This window comes from Oryctolagus cuniculus, chromosome 10 (assembly GCF_051225735.1).
Source record: "Oryctolagus cuniculus isolate XC-2025 breed Fujian yellow rabbit chromosome 10, ASM5122573v1, whole genome shotgun sequence".
In the NCBI taxonomy this organism is placed as follows: domain Eukaryota; kingdom Metazoa; phylum Chordata; class Mammalia; order Lagomorpha; family Leporidae; genus Oryctolagus; species Oryctolagus cuniculus.
Genome location: NC_142876.1, coordinates 14,401,557 through 14,419,833, shown reverse-complemented (window position 1 = coordinate 14,419,833; position 18,277 = coordinate 14,401,557).

Below are 18,277 nucleotides of genomic sequence, written 5' to 3'. Positions count from 1 at the left end.
GAAGAGGTGGAAAAAAAAGTAGAGAGATTTTTGATATTGCAGCAGACCACTCATGGGCTTGTTTCTGTTCCCCATCTGTCAGCCTGATCCACCATGAAGTTTTTCTGCACCTGCTATTGATCTCAATTACATCATGATTGCTTCCTAAATTTATCCTACCCAAAGCAATAGAGGCAACAAATCCATCACATTTTATTGCCTTGACTATGGAGACACCAAGAAGATAAAATTTCAAAGCAATGAGTGCAGCTTCAGGGACTCCGTAGTGCAATCTTATTCGATGGGAGAACAAGGACAATTTCTGAAGCTTTCCCACTTCCACCTGCACTGTTGTCTTGTCCCATCAATGTTTTCCATCAACTAGTATATTAATGAAGGTTTTTATTCTTATCTATTTTCTCTTTAAGCAGCTTTGCCAACACCTTAGACTTTTATGAGATTCTTAAATATTGTGTTATTTAAAGAAAAACTAAAAATTTTACATGTTCAACTATTGATTTTCAAGTATTTTAGCCTATTTCCATTGAAGCCTATAATTTTAGGGGAATGTTATAATCTATCCAATTCACTTGCAATCTGTTAGACTTTGATTTGGATGCAAGATTAAGCTTTATACATAATTATAGGTAAGTGTGCTTTATAAATAAATTTTAACAGTATTGCCATTGGAAAATCAATCCCCTGGAATAGTATATTATAAAGTTGATCTATGCCTTTCAAATTTTACATGAGCAAGTATTTTACTATTATTATTATTATTAAAGTCATGTTGAATTTATTATTATTTTCAAATGAAACTTGGTTTGACTTAAATTTGTTCTATTCATTTATATTCTCTAAGCATTCCTTAGCTTCAGTCTGATTTTGGTTATGTTTTTAAATCATATTCAGCTCACAGGATGAAGATACTCTATCATTTTAGAGATACAAAATAATGTTCTACAGAATTTGAAAGCAACACCAGGTGAAGCAGTTTGATCATTTTTGGTCAATGGTGACAATATTGAAATAATAGACTAGGCTCTGGAGATGACCATTGTGTTAAATGGGCAAATGTCTTGAACATATACATTTTGGTATAGATGTTAAAAATATCAATGTTGGGCCGGCGGCCAGTGCCATGGCTCACTTGGCTAATCCTCCACCTGTGGTGCCAGCACCCGGGTTCTAGTTCCGGTTAGGGCACTGGATTCTGTCCTGGCTGCTCCTCTTCCAGTCCAACTCTCTGCTGTGGCCCGGGATGGCCCAGGTCCTTGGGCCCTGCACCTGTTTGGGAGACCAGGAGGAAGCACCTGGCTCCTGGCTTCAGATCAGCGCAGCGTGCTGGTCACAATGCGCCAGTTGTATCGGCCACTTGGAGGGTGAACCAATGGAAAAAGGAAGACCTTTCTCTCTGTCTCTCATACTAACTCTGCCTGTCAAAAACAACAACAACAACAACAACAAACAAACCAACAAACAAAAAATATATCAATGCCAGTGCACCTAGACTTCTCAAGATCCCATTGAGACATAAAAATCTGTTCTTCAAATGTGGTGGGTCTTGGGGTGCCCGCAGAAAGCAAAATGATTATTATTGTTCAAGCACGAAATTGCTAGTACAAATGACATTTCCACTAACAACTGAAGATGTAGATTATTATTACTATATATGTAAATATATAAATGTTTCCAATGTCAGACAAAATGTTTGCTGCTGCAATAAAAAACTACCAAGAATGCTGTCTTAAGAACTGTTTCCGAGAAGAAACATTAGTTCTTCAGGGTCGGCAACTGATTTTTCCAAACTTCCTTCCTCCTCAAACTTGGATTTCACCCTGAAGAACATATCTTTTGCCACTTACCTTAAAGTATTTAAATTATGCATTTAACTTTCTGCCCCTCTCACTCAACTCTGTCAGACACCGATCATATCTTATTCATGGTGATATCTACAAAGTTTTATACAATACCCAGCTCATATGAGATCATCATAAATATTTGATAAATGAATGAACAAATGAATGAATAATTTCTGGAAGTCAAGCTTTTAGAGCCTGTTCATTTTTATCTTCAAAAGGAATAAAGTAATAAAACACATCACAAAAAGAATATGGGAGATAGAATTCTAATATTTTCTTTGTTGTGAACACATTGTATGTCATTAAGTTCTCTGAAATTAAATGATCCGTATCTATCAGAAGAAATGACCTGCTCTTAAGATGAACTAATTTGCCCTGTAGGTCACAGGAACTTTGAAAAGAAAAAATGTAACACCACAGGCAAAAGCTTTGTGTACTTCTGGTTTTAGTTTACTTGGCAAAATCTTGGAACTCATCACCCCTGTCCTTAAAGTAAGTAAAACTAAGTAAGCTAAAAAAAATCAAGGACTTCTTATTCCACCAGAGAACTGAGGTGTTTTTTTTTTTTTTTTAAAGAAGGCTTATGCGTTTATTTATTTTTATTTTATTTTCCCCAGAAACCTTTTATTTAAGGAATACAAACTTCATGCATTTCATAATTACAACTTTAGCAACATAGTGATTCTTCCCACCATATCTGTCCTCCCACCCACACTCCCACCCCTGTTCTTCCTCCCTCTTCTATTCCCATTCTTATGTTTTACTAAGATCTATATTCATTTAACTTTATACACATATAGTTAACTCTATAGTAAGTAAAACGTTCAAAAAAATGTATAAAAAAAAAACCTGTTCCTCAACAGTCAAGACATGGGCTGTTCAAAGTCATTGCACCCCGGGGCCTGTGCTGTGGCATAGTGGGTAAGGCCACTGCCCTCAGTGCTGGCATCCTACTTGGGCGCTGGGTCAAATCTTGGCTGCTCTACTTCCAATCCAGCTCTCTGCTATGGCCTTGGAGAGCAGTAGAAGATGACCCAAATCCTTGGGCCCATGCACCCATATGGGAAGACCTAGAGAAAGCTCCAGGCTACTGGCTTTGGATCAGTGCAGCTCTAGTGGTTGCAGTCAATTGGGGAGTGAACCAGAAGAGGGAAGATTTTCTCTCTTTCTCTCTGCCTCTGCCTCTCTGTAGCTCTGCCTTTCAAATAAAAAATAAATAAATCTTTAGAAAAAAAGTCATTGCATCTCAAAATGTTAATTTCACTTTTATAGATTACGCTTTAGGTGCTTTATTAGTTATCACAGATCAGTGAGAGCAAATGGTATTTGTTCTTTGGGGACTGGCTTATTTCACTAGAACTTGAGGTTTTAAGACAAGGAGATGCCATTCCCAAATCTGGACAGACAGATGCATGCAGAAACTTAAAGGCAAAATCTGCTTTCCTGAAGCACACGCTGCTGGGACCATAAACCAGTAACGTAAGCAGTTAGTGCAGTACTGTTGACAAAGTACTGGGGACTCAGTGTGGACTACCGGGAGGATAAGAAAACCCTGGAGGTTTTGACTTTATGGAATCTATGCACACTTTCATGGGTTTTACCTTGACAATTCCTCCAAGGCCTACTAGTGAAAATCTCAGTAAAATCCTCTCACAGACCTGCTGGGAGGAATGAAAGAGAAATAATTTTAAAATATGTCCTCAGTGTTCTCTGTTAAAAAACAAGACCTACTTTCTGGGGAATACGCTATCCCACTGGGTGAAGGGTGATCTTCCCACTGTAGTCCTTCGGAGCATTCCCATCTGACCTTAGGAGGAAAGCAAAGAGCTAAACCAGCAGATGAAAATTTGTGAAAGCAATAGGTCTGACCCAGGCCCGCTGAAAACTGAAACTTTATCCTAAGACTACAAAAAGCTTTCCTATCACATGGCAAACCCAAACAAGCAGGATTTAGAATGGTAAATGGATTACAGAAAGACCCAGACTTCACTTCAAGGGGCTTCATAGTCCAAAGCAGAGAAAGAAGCTTAAAGGAGAGAAATTAGAAACTGCTGACACAGCTATAGCAGACATTAATCACAGCTCAACTCTTACTCAGATGGGCACAAATCCCCATTCACAAAGCTACTTATCTCAGTCTTATTACTCAATACAAAATGAACAGTTTTCAACAGGTTGTTACCAAGAATATCAAAAAGAAAGAAAAACATGATTTGAAAAAAAAAAACAAACAAACAAACATCAGAACCGGATACAGCTTTCACACAGGTATTGCAATTATTAGACGAATAATTTAAAATAACTTATTATGTTCTGGTCTATCACTGAGAAAGTATACAACATGAAAAGGTGTGTAAACTCATGAGAGAAAGAGACATTTCTGTGAAAGAATCAAAAGGAAATGCTAAAAATAAAATACTGCAGTAAGAATGAGTAATGTCCTCAGTGGATGCTTCAGTACTCAACAAAACCAATGGAAAACTGGAAGATGAGGAACTAGAAACTTCTCAACTGAAACAGAAAAAGAAGTGCACAGTTAAGGAGAGAGAAAGAAACAAAAATTGAATGTCCAAAATATGGGTCAATTCCAAAATGGTAGATGTGTGTTTAACTGGAATTCCAGAAGGATTAAAATAATAGAAGAGAGAAGGAAAATATTTTATGTTACTATGGCTGAGAACACTTTGAAATTAATGGAAAACATGACAGCATATCCAGGAAGCCCAGGGAACACACGCATGCTAAATACCACGAACCACAGGTGGGCACATCATACACAAACTACAGAAAATCTGAAAAAAATTCTGGTAGAAGCTAACAGGTGTGTGTATGTGTGTGTGTGTGTGTGTGTGAAGGAGCAAACTTTTATATAGCAAGAAAGAAGTCTAAGAATTATGGAGGACTTCCTATTAGAAACCATGTGTCTTCACAATAGCCAAAACTTGGAGTCAAGAAAGGTGTCCATCATCAGATGAATGGATAAAGAAAATGTGGTGTAAATACACAATAGAATATTATTCAGCCATAAAGTGAATACATTGCTAAGAATTGCCACAAAATGGATGCAACTGGAGGACATAATGTTGAGTGAAATAAGCCAGGTCCAGAAAGACAAATACCACATGTTCTTCTTATATGTGGGAGTTAAATTTTAAAAGCAAAAAGAGAAATATCTGTGTGTATCAGTATTGCAGCAAATATAGTTTTATAACAATCTTATACTTTGTCGAATGATTAAGAATATTATACTTTTATAGTTTTAATGATCTGTGATTACTTTAAAATTTACTGTGCATGGGTGAAATGGTAATTTTTCCATTCAATTATTTTTTTTGACAGGCAGAGTGGACAGTGAGAGAGAGAGAGACAGAGAGAAAGGTCTTCCTTTTCCATTGGTTCACCCTCCAATGGCTGCTGTGGCCAGTGCACTATGCTGATCCGAAGCCAGGAGCCAGGTGCTTCCTCCTGGTCTCCCATGGGGTGCAGGGCCCAAGCACTTGGACCATCCTCCACTGCACTCCTGGGCCATAGCAGAGTGCTGGACTTGAAGAGGAGCAACCAGGACAGAATCCGGCACCCCGACTGGGACTAGAACCCGGTGCGCCGGTGCCACAGGCGGAGGATTAGCCTATTGAGCCGCGGCACCGGTCTCAATTATTGTTTGTAGCCATTGTCTGTATTCCAGCTAAACTATGGTCTTTTTGTTTTTTACTTTACAAAATTCTTATTCAGTGAAGTATTAAGACCTTTTACTGTTATGTAAACTTAAATATTAAAAAAATAGAGAGGGAGAAAGGAGGAAAAGAGGCAGAGAGTGGGAGGGATGAAGGGAATATTACTCTGTTCTTAGAAATGTATCTACATATCATATTGATTCTGTTAAAAACTAATTAAATATTTAAAAAAAGGAAACCATGTCTCTTAGGCTTTTCATGTTGAATAGCAAACGTCTATCAGAAACCAGGTATCTTATAAACAACACACATTCATTTCTTGTCCTGGAGGCTAAGAAGTCCTGGGTCAAGATGTCGATGTATTTGATGTCTGAAGATAAGGGATTGGAGGAATGCACTTAAAAGCCTGAGAATACCAACGTCTACACCAATCAGGAGTTGAGGAAGGATTCTCCTACAAGTTTCAGGAGAAGCAAGAACCTGTTGTTTTGAACTTCTGGACTGGAGAACTGTAAAACAATAAATTTATGGTATTTTAAGCTCTGTGGTTTTATGGCAGCCCATGGAAATGTATTTCTTCAAACCCACCAATAGACTGTAATCAGGAGAAAATATTTGACACAATTTCCAACAGAGGGACATGCTACAGAATGCTTAAATCGAGCTCCTCAGAACTCTCAGGGTCACCAAAAGCAGAGAACATCTGAGACACTGTTACAACCAGGAGTGGCCTGGGGATTCCCACCAACTACATTCCTGGTAGGGATCCTGGAACCAAAAAAGATATTAAGTGAAACTAAAGAAATATCCTGGTACAGCCTAAGTGCTAGTTCCATGGCATGATAGGTCCCAGGGAGCACACTCTTAGGTAAATAAGTCACAGTTCCCCAGATTCTCTTCTTAAAAGATTTTTATTTATTTATTTGAAAGAGCGAGAGCGAGAGCAAGAGCGAGAGCGAGAGCAAGAGAGAGAGAGAGAGAAAGGTCTTCCATCGGCTGGTTACTACTGAAATGCCTGCAAGAGCCAGATCTGAAGCCAGGAGCCAGGAGCTTCTTCTAGGTCTCCCACGCGGGTGCAGGAGCCCAAGCACTTGGGACATCTTCTACCGCTTTCCCCTTTCCCAGGCCATAGGCAGAGACCTGGATTGCAAGAGAAGCAGCCTAGACATGAACAGGGCACCCATATGGTATGCCGGCACCACAGGAGAAGGCTTAGCCTACTATGCCACAGCACCATCCCCCTCCCCCTTCTTGATAGCCCATTTAGAATGCCCCATCGTTGCAGGTTAGTTCCCCACTTGGGTAGTGTGTGCACTTGAGCTGTTCTACTAAGTGATTTCACTGCCCAGTCTCTTATCTAGACAACTACAGGGTAAGAGGTATGGATAGTGATGGGGCAATACCTATTATGCTTTCAGTATCCATCAAAATGGCACACAGTGCAGCAAGCTATTTTTCAATCAATGAATACTGAATCTCCTCTGCTTTCCATGATTGAGAACAAAACCAAGTGGAACTTTTCATTGTACTACCAAAGGCCCTAACCAAACCCTTCTGCAGTGACGTGTAAGTCAAACTCACATGGACAGCTTGGTTCAAACACATTGAGAGTCTGGGTGTCTTGTGTATTCCACCTCAGTACTGTGAAGGCTGCCTGCTCTTGCTCACCCCATTCCCGTATGATTCCCTGTTTACCAAATGATACAAGGGTCTCATAATTTGTGCCATATGTAGGATAAACCTTCTCCAACACCCAAACAATCTTGAAAACTCCTGCAACCACCTTATGGTAATTGGGATAAAAAAGACATGTATTTTGTCTATGACTTTCCATTGGGGATGACCTTTGTCCTCAGCCAGAAAACTCCCAAGGATTCGACAGATAGTCCCAGTCCCTGCATTTTGTATTCATTGACTGCCCGGCACATAGCTTTAAATGGTCCAGTAAAGTGAGCATAGCAGCTTCCAAATCTTCAAGAGAGTCATGAGTTAACATCACAACATGTATATAATGCAACATACAACATTTGCAATGTCATATACACTGGCCATTCACACCAAATCTACCAAATTATGACACAAGGTGTGGCTATGTAGACAGTCCTATGGAAGAATGATGAAGGTCCATTGTTGGCCATCCCAAGTGAAAGAAAACTGGTACTGATTCTCAGAAGATAAATCAGTAGAGAAAAAGGCAATGGCAAAATCTAAATCATAATGACAATGAGGTGATAATGAGGTGGTTCCTAATATTGCTCTCTGATACAACTGGTGTATACAAGGGTCCATACTGGTAAATTAAATGGGCTGTGTTGTAGCCTAATGATGATGACTCTCTCCAGTCCCTAGAGCAAGAGCCCATCTACCTCTGCATCCCATAATTGGGACATCAAAGCTGCAACACATACAGAGGCTTTCTGTTTAAACATAGATACCACATCCACTTGTCCTCAGAGTATGGGTGGAATACCGAATGCTCTACCACAGAGGGTGGGAACCCTCTGCTGCTGTCTGAATCTTTTGGATGACTATTGGAATGGCCTTTGAATTAACAGAGGCTCGGCATCATCCTCATCATCAGAGGACTCAACCACCACCACTACTGTGTGATTGCAGGTATCAGATGTCGCTTGAAGGGTGGTGACCTCGGTTTCCAAGGAGTAAATGGTATCTTCACCTTTTGATTTTCTCTCTCCCCCCGTAGTGTTCAGTACCAGTCCCATTCTTGGGCCTTTGTCTGCAAAGCAGTATTTATTGGTTTTTACACACAAGACAAAAAGACCAACCCCATGGCCCCTGCCACTTCCTGGGTGCCTTTTCTCTCTAGCATCTCTCCAAGTGCATGCAGTGCCTTCTCTATATTAAAGGATAAGCCATCCACTTTAACCCACTCCTGGGCAGGGTGGGGTGGGTGCCAGGCAGACAATGTCACAGCCACCAAATACCACATACTTGAGGACGGTTACCCCTGAATTCCACCATCCAGTGGAGCAGAAAGCTCCACAGTGGCCTAAGAAAACAAATTCTACTGACCACACCAAATGCAATGCAGAGCTCAGCTCCAGGGAGGACTGGGTTGCATTTAGACAGGCAAAAAAACATCTGCTGAGCTGAGCACAGATTCATACCTCTTTATTCGCATGGAGGTGGCTGAGCAAACACAGGACATCCACACTTTATTCTCATGGCACTGGTGAGCACACACAGGCAATAGTATTAGGTGGTCAAATAGTTACACAGCAAAATTGTATCAGATTCTGGGCTTTTTGAAAGTGATGACAGTGAGGGAGCCTGACTGACTTCATTTTCTCAACCGTGAAGAATTGCTTACTTGAATCCAAGGACTGAGAAAACCTAAGTATGTTCACACATTTCATAAAAACAACTTTTCTAAACCTTCAAAAATGTTTTTATTAAGCACCTACTGTGTGTCAACCTTTGAAGCTCTGAAGATAAGAAAAACAGATGAAATGGTTAAGTATTTGCTTACCTAGAACTTTTATTTCCATAAAAGAAAGTAAAATAGACGAATTTACAATCACATAATAAAATAAATCCTTTAAGGGAAATAAAGCAGGAAAATAGCATAGAAATGATGTGGGAGAGAGAAATCTTTTGAAATAGGATAGTCAAAGGTGTTTTGTTAAATGATCGAAGACTAGGTAAAGAGAGGGCAGTGTTCACATCTGTGGAATATTTCAGCTAGCCATAAAAGAGTACAGAGACGTCATGTAAAGACAAATATATGCTGAGGAAGGATAGTAGGGCTGAAGCGAATGAGCAGAGGTGTATAAAAGAAGACAGAAGACATACCTAGGAGAAGCAGCACATATATACTCATGCATGTTTTAAGCTGTTGTAGAGATTTTTTTAAATAGACTTTACTTTTAAAGAAACTTCATGCTCACAGCAAACTAGCACAGTTAGGGACTTCTTATCTAGATGCTTCCCCCAGATGCATAGCTTCTCCCATTAGCAGCATTCTCCCTACCAGGGTGGTACATTTGTTACAATCAATGAACTTCATGGTAGGCAGTTTGAGTTCTTATTGAGATGGAAGCCAGGGGGGCATGTAAGATAAGTGACATGATCTGACTTACTACTTATAGTGTGGAGAAGAGACTGTGGGGAGCAGGACTGGCAAGAATGGAAGAAGGAAAACTGATTAGAAAACTTTTTGCAAATTGGGTGGAAGATAATGACTACTTGGATTAGTAGAACATGGTTGTGTCAGGGCAAATATTGGAGAGGTGGCAGTGCTTGCTAAGGGATGAGGATGCACTATATGAAATTAAAGGAGTCGAGTGACTCAAGAATTCTGCATAAATGTCAATACATGTCAGTAAATCTGAACATCTGATCTGTGATAGAGCAGTGATGCGTATGTGGAAGTTGGCTGGTCATCACGCATGTTCCTTAACTCTGTGGGGATGAGGCATGTGCCCACTGTTTTCACCCCTGCAGTCCCACACCTTAGAATAGTGCCCAGGAAGGGTGAGCACTGTAGACATTGCTTTAAAAATTAGTGAAAATTAGTAATAAGAGAATAATACTCTTAATGTGTGCATTGGGTTACACATAACTCTTTCAAATTAAAGGAGTGTTATTTGAACTTCGAAGGCATTCTGAGAAAAGCAGTTTACTAAAATGTTGCTACCAAAATCTCTGGCTAATAATCATGAATTTATTAAGGCCCTGGAAATGCAGAGCTTGCTCACTGATTTTATTTTTTTAAGATTTATTTTATTTATTTGGAAGGCAAAGCTACAGAGAGAGAGATAGAGCAACAGAGACAGAGAGATAAATCTTCCATCTACTGGGTCACTCCCTAAATTGTCACAATGGCCAGGGCTGGGCCAGGCCAACGCCAGGAGCCAGGAACTTCTTGTGAGTCTTCTACATGGGTACAGGGGCCCAAAGACTTGGATCACCCTCTTCTTCTTTCCCAGGTGCACTAGCAGGCAGCTGGATTGGAAATACTGCAGCTGGGACTTGGACTGGTGCCCATATGGAATGCCAGCATATCAGACTGTAGTTTTACCTGCTATGCCACAACACTGGCCCCTGGACCACTGATTTTAAGCAAGTGACTTAAAAAATGTTGTTTGTGTGATTATACATTAATCCACTTTAGTTCAACATTTTGGTTTTGGAATTTTTGCTTTCTTCAGAGGGTTCAAACTAGCAAAGTAACATAATTACCATATAATTTACTTTTCATTAACATGGACTTCAGTTTTATATTACTCTATCGCTTGCTTCCAGATTCCTTGGTAGGTTCCAATTCTCTTTTTACTACTAATAATATTTGGAACCTTCTGTCATCTCTGTATACCTATTTTTTTTTCTCCCAACCTCATTTCCATTTATTCTGCTTTTATTTATCTTTTCTATTTTTTTATTCCCTTTAATTTACATGTCGATGTTTCTAGCATTCTTTTATGAACTCCAATTTTGTTCCTAAGATTTTTTTATTCAATCTTTCCTTTACCCATTTTAAGTCATCAAATCTCAACCTAACTTGCTGTTCAGAATTTGCTGATGTTATTCTACAAGTAACAAAAGATGAAGATAGACTATATATTATCAAACTTTCTTCTTTTTTAGTGCATTATTTGCTCTCGTATGCTCTTGTTCCATCTGCATGTTGCGTTAATAATTTTAAAACACAAGAGAAGAATCTGTATTTGGCCCTGGATCATGGAGAAATTTTGTTAATTACAATGAACCATTCTGATTCTTACCAATAAATGTAATTGACAGAAGTAGAAGAGGGCCAGACTGTTCACTGGTGGCTTTTATTCTGCAGGCCAGGGCCAGCAATAGAAGCATTTGTAGACCTGGGCTTCATGGCCTCCTTCATAAAGTAATTGAGAAGAGGTGGAAAAATTCAACCAGCAGAAACCAACAAACAATAATTATACGGAAAAGTAGGTGTGGTAACCACAGAGTTTGCCTGCACAAAATTATGGAAATATTTAATAGACTATGGTTTACTTAAGGATAACATAGTCAGTGAATCATGAAGTTATGATTAATATTTATTTAAAAAATAAAAGCAAGAGAGAAGATCAGGGGGCTGAGTTGGGCCATCACAATTGAGAATTTAAAAGTTGGGACTCCATCTTCATCTTCTGATTTGAGTGAATTTTCAGATCCAGAATCCATGTGGCAACTGTGTCCCTGGAGAAAGAACTCTTCAAGAATGAATACCCCAGACATCCTCCCGCATGACTTTAGTAACTATATCTTGAAGAAAGAGGATTAATCAGAAATGTTGGGTGTTTTGACGATTATTGATCTGGTTACAAGGGTTGGGACCTTGAATCCCAAAGCATCAGCGTGGAATCCCCTCTGCTAGAGGCCCATGAAAACGTGGTTAGAATTCACTCACAGTGGACCCCATATGTGCGTGAGTATATCCCACAATCATTCCCACAGTCTCTGAGAGTAAAATTGATATTGATATAATTACCATTTGGTGTCACCATCTTACTGTTTTCTAACCATTTAGACAAGTTATTAGTATCGAACACCAAGCCAATAAAGTAAGTAAATATTAACGTTGTATCCAGGATTATGATGCCGGGCCATTAAAAGACATAAGTGAGGCAGGGGTGTTAGTTCCTCTCATATCTCCTTGCTGGTCTAGTCCACATGGAAACTGAATGGGCCCTGGAGGATAACATACACCTAACCTGGCAGAAGTGCTGATCATAGTTGCTTTCCCAGATGCAGTATAACCACTAAAATCTGATAAGGCCTCAGGAACACAGTACACGGTGATGGCCTGGGCAGCACATTTATTTTGAATTCCCAATTTAAAAAAGAGGATCATAAACAATTTTCATTCAGATGGGACATCCAACAATATTCATTTAAATTTTTGTCTCAGGGCTCTTTTATCTATCCAGACATTCCAAAACAACCCTATGACGCTTGGACGTTGCATGGACTATCATACTGATTCTTCATATTGACAATATGATGCTGACTGGACAGGGTAAGTGAGAGGTGCCTAATATGCTGGAGGCACTACCAAGACTGTTTCATTGCAGAGTGAAAGATAAAAAAAGTTTCAGGGAGCAGGCCAGTGAAGTTTTAGGCATCCAGTCACCAGGAGAAGGAGAAGGACAGTTGCTACATCCCGTTTACTCTCCCACAAAGAAGGGAGAACAGAGGCAGATGGTGTTTTTGGGCTCTGACAGTGCATTCCACATACTTCTCCCATCTACATACTTAGTGATAGAGAATTCTGTGAATTTTAAGTAGGATATTTGCATGAAAAATACTACAGCAAGTCTAGGTCATTGCTGCAGGCTGAATGTGTGTGTCCTCTAGAACTCATATACTGAAATACAATTATTGTATTAAGAGAGGGGGTCTTTGGGAAGAGATTAGGCTTTTTTTTTTTTTTTTTTTGGACAGGCAGAGTGGACAGTGAGAGAGAGAGAGACAGAGAGAAAGGTCTTCCTTTTGCCGTTGGTTCACCCTCCAATGGCCGCCGTGGCCGGCACGCTGTGGCCGGCACACCGCGCTGATTGATGGCAGGAGCCAGGTGCTTCTCCTGGTCTCCCATGAAGTGCAGGGCCCAAGGACTTGGGCCATCCTCCACTGTACTCCCTGGCCACAGCAGAGAGCTGGCCTGGAAGAGGGGCTACCAGGACTGAATCCGGCGCCCCGACCGGGACTAGAACCTGGTGTGCCGGCGCCACAAGGCGGAGGATTAGCCTAGTGAGCCGCGGCGCTGGCCTTGCAGCATTATTGTTGATGGAAAGGAGTTGGAAGCAACTTGAGACTACATCTTTGCCAAAGACAGTTGATAGGAAAAAAATGTGTTGCATGTATGCCAGTAATTCCAAAAAGATGTGATTCGCTGGACACAAAGTGACATGGATAGAGAAGGTTGAGAAAGGTCTATCAGCTAAACATTCACAATCACATTTTTAGATTTTTGACCCTCCACTCCATCCTAATAAATGTTGCTTCTAAAGCATCATTTATTCCAACTCTTGCAACATTTAAATTCATGGTAAATTGAATTGCCTGACATTCCTGGACTCTCAACACAATTTCCAGATGAATAGCTGTGGATTTGGGCAATGACTCTCACCATCCTGCCTCACCAACTGCTTGCCATCCACTTGATACTGCTTCCTACACAGTGTTGACCTGTCACTTGGCTCAATTTTCTGCTCACACTCTTTCATCCCCTCAGTCTTTCTCCAGTAACTTTTATAGTTCTTGTCTAGCTGCGCAGAATGTATAATTTATACAAAATCTCAAAGGAAAATAACTTTTAAAAAGGACACTTCTACAGTAATTACAAACTATTAGTTATGTATTTTTAAGGACTTAAGTTATAAGGCTTTTTTTAGAAAAATAGTTCATTAATAAAAAGTAGTATTACTCTTCTATAAGTAATATCATGGAACTATGGTCCCCAAATAATTTATTTTACAGAATGTAGATGGCCTGGTTTCCATGGTACAAACCACACATGGCCTGTACTAGGATTCCATCATCACAATTTAAGGGGCTTTTTGTTGCTCAGTGTGGCTTGGGGACAATTTAGGTATGAAATGCTATGCTGTTGTTCAAATAGGAAAAAAAAAAAAAAAAGCAGAATGAGACCCATATAAGAATATATCTCAGAATTAAACAATGAGCTCAGTACTGAACCTTAAACTAATTTACAATGCCTCGAGAGGACTAACTAGTAACTAGCCTCCTATTCTTTCATTTGAAAGGACGTAAGAACTCACCTTCCCTGAGCCAAGAGTTTTCTTTTTTTATATTTGCTACTGCCACCAAGACCTGCACCTGTGGCGGCTCCACCCCAGGCCCGCCCTAGGCTTCAAGGCTCACCGCAGCAGCCCGCCTACTCATCGCTGCCTAGTGTCCGCTGTGGCTGGGGCCATGCAGCAAGGGAGGACTCCTTGCTCCACTTTCTTTCTTGCTCTGCCAACTGCCCGCGAAGGCCGGATGTGGGCCCAACTCTCCAGTGCCATCGAGTTTTCTTTTTAATACATTTAATAATAAAGAATACTCACAAAATTGCATAACACAAGGGAATTTTAAAAGGTTCACTGAAAAATGCAATAATGCAATTTTTTTATTTTTTATTTATTTTTTTTGACAGGCAGAGTGGACAGTGAGAGAGAGAGACAGAGAGAAAGGTCTTCCTTTTGCCGTTGGTTCACCCTCCAATGGCTGCCGCAGCCGGCGCGCTGCGGCCGGCACACCACGCTGATCCGATGGCAGGAGCCAGGTGCTTCTCCAGGTCTCCCATGGGGTGCAGGGCCCAAGGACTTGGGCCATCCTCCACTGCACTCCCTGGCCACAGCAGAGAGCTGGCCTGGAAGAGGGGCAACCAGGACAGAATCTGGTGCCCGGACCTGGACTAGAACTGGGTGTGCTGGCACACAAGGCAGAGGATTAGCCTAGTGAGCCACAATAATGCAATTAAAATATATTTACTTTGTGCTTAAACATTTAAATTCATGAATAGTTTTTTTTTTTTTTTCATAATAAACATCCACAACAACTAAGCCTGGGCTTGGGTCAGAACCAGGAACCAAGAATGCATTTAAGATCTTCCATGAGGGCGGCAGCTGCTTCCCATACCTCGCTTTAATGGGAAGCTGGAGTCAGGAACCAGAGCTGCAGATCAGTCCTGGCACTCTGATGAGAGGCACAGATGTCTTAACCACTAGGCCAAATGCCTGTTCCCTGTGAAATTTCTGAAGGCCCTTCAAATTCAGGAATTTCAAAAATATTTTGTGAAGAAAAATAATCTTTTAATTCCATTTTCTTGAATTTTTTGAATTGTAAGTTTCTGCTATATGCCTGGCATAGTTCCAAGTTCTATGAATTTTAAATATATTAATGGATGAAATATCTACAACAAACTCATTGGTTAGGCACAATGATTAACTTTGCTTTGTTATTAAGAGCATTGAGATACAGAAATCTTGGTTAAATTATTCAAGTTCACAAAATAAAAGCTGCATATATAGATAATAAACTCATGCCTTCTAGATAAAGTCCTTTGATCTAGCTTGCATCAGTCGGACCAGCTGCTGCTGTGTTCATGGAGTAAAGTGTCAGGAAGAGTAGAAACTCACTCTATCCAAATAGTTCTAAATTGTTTTTATTTTTCACAGTGTTATTTGTTGTAGCAATACGCAAAATGAGGGCTGAAGAATTCTTCCAATATTAATAAAGAGATTACCCTCTCTTATGTGCCAAAATTGGGAAAATATTTTTGTTTTAAATAGTGGGAACCCTAAAAATCCTGTTAGCAGCTTTAATGAAAAGCAAATACCTAAATTCACTATGATATTCTTGACCACACTACTCACTCTACTAATATTAACATTATCTGTTTAGGTGGCTTGAAAATAGAGTTATATTAAGTGCATAATTGGGATTGGGTGAATGTGATGTCTCTAAGCTTTACTTTATTTGCTTAATGTATGTACTAATGCCAACTTTGGGATTTTTTTTTTTAAGAATTAAGCGAACTAAGACATGTTTAACATTATCATCATTATTAGATTTAATGATAATCCTACTAAAAGAATTGGTTGGGCTTTGCAGTTTTCTTTTCCCCTTTCTTGATAATCTGAGAAGTAGTCTAAGTCACTTCTGCTTATTTATACTGGCAAAGTCTTAAATGGAGACTTTTCCACATATACAGGAGCCATGGAATTAATTTAACTCAAGTAACAGCTGAAGTGGATACTATAATTTTTCGTGAAATGGTGTTATGTCCTGAGGAATGTGGAAGACAAAATATCCAATATGTAAGGGGGACAGTTAGAATAGTAACATACATTTCTGTAATATGATTTGTCTGGTGGAACAGATAGATAGCAAATCATTAGCTCCTTTCCCAACACCTAAGCCTCTTCTCTCTTCAGCCCTAATCCATCATCAATGAATAGTCTCATCATTTTCAACCAATGGAGTAACAATGAAAGAGAACATATGCTCAAGGTTTTCTAACTGTTAAGACACAACTTTTGAGATCACAAGAATTAAATGACTACTTTTGTAAGAATGGCATATTTTATAAATTAAAAAGAAATGTTTGTCTAGAAAATGAAAATACTGATCATGTAAGAGGAGTCTCTTGTCAATCTGCATCCACTCTAATTTGCTTTATGACGCCAATGTCTTCTGTCTATTCTGTTACCTGCTAACTATTAAGGAAAGGCCTGGTCTTTTCTCTAAACTCAAAGCGGAGTTCCAGTGCCAAAACCAATTTTTTAAAGCAATGTTAACACACAAAGCAAATCACTTCTTTATTTAGATGAATTAAAGAGATTAAATAATTCTAGAATCATCCTTACCACAAATTACAAAATCTCATGTGAGAAACAGAAATATTATTTCACAGTAAAGAAGCACATGTCCTAACATATAATTCCATATTTATATGCTCAATATTTGGTATTTGTCTTCTCTGCCACAAATTTAATTTTAAATAAATCTATTAGAATATTTTGAAATAGAGAGTGTTCTACCAAATTCCCAGCATCTGAAGATAAGACTTGCAAGTGGCTTTCATGCTGTGCCTACTGTGGGGCCATGTGTGTGCGTTGCAGCGTGAGGCTCTGCATTTGCTGCAGACAGATTGTGAAAGTCTGACTCTGAGGGTGCTTACATCAGGGCCATCATTTTTGATTTGGATTGGTAATTGCCCAGCATGGTGTCTTGCATTCCATCTCAAGCTGTTTCTATTCCTTTTTACTAATTCCACACAATGTTTTCATATCTTAAAATGCATTAATAGTACAGAGGAAGTTAGGCAGCCAAAGTACATTTTGAATTATCAAATTGATTTATATCTTCATTATATTTTAGCAGTTATTAAGACTGTAGAGAAGAGAATCCATGAGTGATTAGGACAGGCCCATTGTCTGCCTCCCAAAGTTTCATATTTCATGTCACCCTCAGATAAATTCTGTAAGTCATATTGACCTTGCATTTTAGATGACTTCCTTCGTTCAGTCAGCCTTTCAGTTATTCAAAATAAACATTTATCAACGTGTTCCATGAACCAGGCATGAAGAGATATGGGATCCAAAAATGCAATAGTGTGATTTCTCTCCTCAAGTAATTTTGGTATTGCCCGGAAAGAGACAGGCAAAACAGTAGGTAGAATCAATGTAAAAAGTCTTATAGAGACACAAAAGAATGACACTGGGACAAAGTATTTTATCTTGTATATTGTTAATCAATATACTGGCTGGCTATCTTGCAATCCCTGGTCAAAACATACTGAGCTTCAAATATTATCAATAGCATAAACTAGTGAGTATTATCATTGTAGCTTTAGAGAGGGTATGCAAGATTCTTCTCTTTTGTTTAGAAAAATGTTCCCTGCTTGTGAACTTTTTCCTGATTTCAACTTAAGGACTTGGTGGCCATCCTTTTATGTTTATTTCAGGCTGTAAATTCACAGTATAAGAATTGCTTTAGATTAGTGGTTCTATATGGTGGTCCTTAGACTAGTAGTATTGTCATCATATGGGAACTTGTTAGGTATTTAAATTAAGAGGCTCCTCTGACTTACTGAGTAAGAATCTATAGCGCTTGGGTATAGCAAGCTGTGTTTTCAGAAACTGGATGGTGATCTAAACCAAACTGGATTTTGAAATGTATGACCTTGGGGAAGGCATTTGGTACAATGGTGAAGACCTCTGATCCCATATGGGAGTTCCACAACTGACGCTCTGGCTGTGCTTCCAGTAC